The sequence below is a fragment of the Condylura cristata genome, unplaced genomic scaffold (assembly GCF_000260355.1).
Source record: "Condylura cristata isolate star-nosed mole 26May11 unplaced genomic scaffold, ConCri1.0 scaffold00015, whole genome shotgun sequence".
Taxonomy (NCBI): Eukaryota; Metazoa; Chordata; class Mammalia; order Eulipotyphla; family Talpidae; genus Condylura; species Condylura cristata.
In genome coordinates this window covers 302162-305312 of record NW_004567116.1, presented here as the reverse complement: position 1 = coordinate 305312, position 3151 = coordinate 302162, and positions in this window count along the sequence as shown.

Below are 3151 nucleotides of genomic sequence, written 5' to 3'. Positions count from 1 at the left end.
CTCCCGGGGGCCGTCCCCGCTGCCCGGCCGGTGCTGCCACGCACCCGTGTGCTGAACTCGCCGCCAGCGGGCGCCCCAAGCGGAATTGCTGGGCCACGTGGCCGCTCTGTGTCCGAGGCGGCAGAGGGGACGCCCCTCTGGGCAGCCCCTCCCCCGGGCCCTCTCGCTCCCCTGCCAGGGTGGCACCGGCTCGTCCGCTGAGCGCAGAGGTCGGGGCGCTGAGCAGACTGGCCGGCTCGTGCTCGCTCTGCGCCGAGGCTGCCTGCGCGGGAGAGGCGGGGCCTCGCGGAGCGGGGTTTGGGGGTGGCAGCCTGCTTGTTGACGGCTGAGGAGGTGCTTGGGAGGCTGCTGGGGAGGAGGCTGCAGGCGCCGTGAGGGGGGCTCAGAAGGCGCAGGGGTGGGGCCAGGCGGCGCTCGGGGCGCAGCCTTCCTGGAGAAGGGGCCCGGGCCTGGGGGTCAGGGACCAGGACAGGAAGGGCCTGGAGTCGGGCCTCTAGTTCCTGGCTCTGCTGCTTCTCCCGGCCTCTGGAATGTCATGTTACAGCCGGAGCCAAGAGTTTTGTCGAGTCTTCTTGGAGCAACATTTGAAGAAACCGTGATAAAAAACAGGAGCAAGCTAACCCAGCGGCCATTCTTTCTTCCTAAACGTTTATTGTGCACAGAACTGGGGTGCAAGGGGTGAGAGGACACACCAGAGAAAGTGGGGAGCAGAGCAGGCAGGTGGATGAAGGACACTCCCGAGGGGGCAGCGGGGAGCCGGGAGGGGGCTGCTGCCCTGCAGCCACTCCCTGGCCAGGGCTGAACTCGCGCTGAAGGGGGGGCGGGGGGCGCCTCCGCCCTGCGCCATGCAGACTGCCCTCCTGCGCCCCGTCCGTTACGGGCACAGTTGCCTTCGGTTGCCAGATGCTGTCCTGCTCTTCTCCACTGAATGTGCTGGAACATTCCACTTGGTTTTTGCATTTGTCACAACTGTCCCTGAAACGTGTCTGCTCGCTCCCTCCCCTGGAAAGCCATTTTCCTGATGTCCACTGACAAACGGGGCCCAGGCCAGCCCATCGCCCTTCGTGAGGGCCCAGGGCTGAGAGTGGGCTCTGTGTTTGGAATGGTAGAAACAAATAAAAGAAGCTGGTATGTTGCGACATAGGACAATGTGGTGTCAGAGGCCGGCCTGGGCTGGCCGCGCCCCACACCCGTTCTCTGCCCGGTCGCCCGGGCAGCGGGCAGCCGTGCCATAGGAAACTGCGTGCTGATAGCAGGTGCGGCGCGGGGGGCGGCCAGCGTGGGTGCCAGCGGGAGGCCCCACTGAGGCTGGCGCCTTCTGGAAGCAGGTCGCGGGGTGACAGCGAGTAGGAGCACCCCAGGGCCCAGCGGGGCCCTGGGGCTGAGACGCCACCGCCCTTGTCCTGGCCCTGGGGCGGGCAGGGCCCAGCAGGGAGCTGGGTCAGCCTGGGCCCCCTGTGGCCTCAGGGAGGCAGCCCTGCCGCCCTGTTCCCGGCCCCTGGGCTGTCCAGAGGGCATGTGGGGGGGATGCTACTGTGTGGAGCCCCTGGGTCCCCCTCATCACCCTGTGCCCTCACTTCTTCAGGTTTCAGAATAGCATCTCGCCCCTGCTCTTGGGCTTGTGTGGTGCAACCTGGCACCGGCTTGAAGAGGGATGATTGTGGGGCTCCCTGGTACTCACGGCGGGCTGGGCCGGGCCGGGCTGGATTAGCTGAACGGAGCCCGGATGCCCCGGCCGCAGGCGCCGCGAGGTCCCCTGTGCCCTCCCTGTGGCCGCAGCACTCCCCGGCATCCAGTGCAGCGGCGAGCCGGGGCCTCCGCCGGCCATCTGTGCGCCAGCCAAGGCCGGCTCAGTCACAGGGGCCAGCGCAGCGGGCGCCTCCACCGGCAGGGCAAGACTGGCTCCCGCCCCTGGGAGCCAGGATGGGGGTGAGGCAGCCTTTCACTTGGGGGGGCGCCTCGGTGGGGCGGGGCTTCCGTGCGACCCCCCCACCCTGCTTCACGCCAGCCCTGGCACAGCCTGGCTGAGCCCCCCTGGGCCAGGTGAGCAGCCCTAGGTGTGGTGGCCTGAACCTGGGGCAGGGCTTGTCTGGGCGGGGCGAAGGCGGGGCCTCCCCGGGTGGGGCGGGGCCTCCCCAGGCAGGGCGGGGCCTTCTGGGCAGGGCTCTCTTGGGAGGGGCCTGTGTTGAGGGGGCGGGGCTTGCCTGGGGGCGGGGCTTCTCCAGGGTCCCACTCTGCTCCCTCTCCCTGCACCAGCAGGAGCAAAGTGACTCAGTGGCGCACCAGCTGGGGTCACTCGTGGAGGGCACGTGTGGGCGTCACCACGCTGGAGTGGAGTGGGTGGCCGGAGGCGGTGGGCTCAGAGGCGCCGGGTCACATGGCGGGTCCTCTGGCTCCCTAGTGGTCCGTGGCCCTCACACTCCACTGCCGCGTGACTTTGCTGCCCGCTGAGGGGACGGCCGTTTCTGCCCTCCGAGGCTCCCTCTCCCGCATGCTCCTGGCTTTCCCCACCACACTGCAGAGAGCTGGTCGGGCTTGGCAGAAGGGGCAGGAAGGGGCCTCTGGGGCAGCCAGAGTGGTGTCCTCCTAACAGCCCACTGCTCCCTCGGCCTCCCCGGCACTGGCCCCCCTGGTCACTGCCTCCCCTGGTCACCTGGACTGGGCCTGGAGGGGTGGCGCCCCTTGGGCACAAGCTGCTGTCCCTGTGGGTTCCCCTGTGTCCAGACCCTGCCAGCCGGTCACCCTCAGCCCAGCCAGGCCACCCTCCGGGCATCCATCTGGCCTCCTTCTCTCCCTGGCCATTTTCATGATGGAAATTTAAAGACACACAAACAACAGAGGGGGAGCAGGCCTCGGCGCCCCAGGGGACGGCTGTCCCACTGTCCTCCTCTCCAGCCCTCCTTTTCTGGGCAGTTCTAAAGCAAAGCCCAGGGCTGTGCTGACCGGGAAGCCCCAAGGCTGCCCTGGCAGCCGAGTCCCACGGACGGGGCGCCAGCTGCTCCCGGCAGCGTCTGACCAGGGGCCCGCAGGGCCTGACCCCTGCTTCTCAAGCCCCTTCCCTCCGCGCCTCCCTGGCCAGGGTCTGCGATTCCGTGGGGTCCCCCGCAGTGGTCAGCACGGGGGGGGGGCGGCGAGAGGCCGGTGAGTCTTG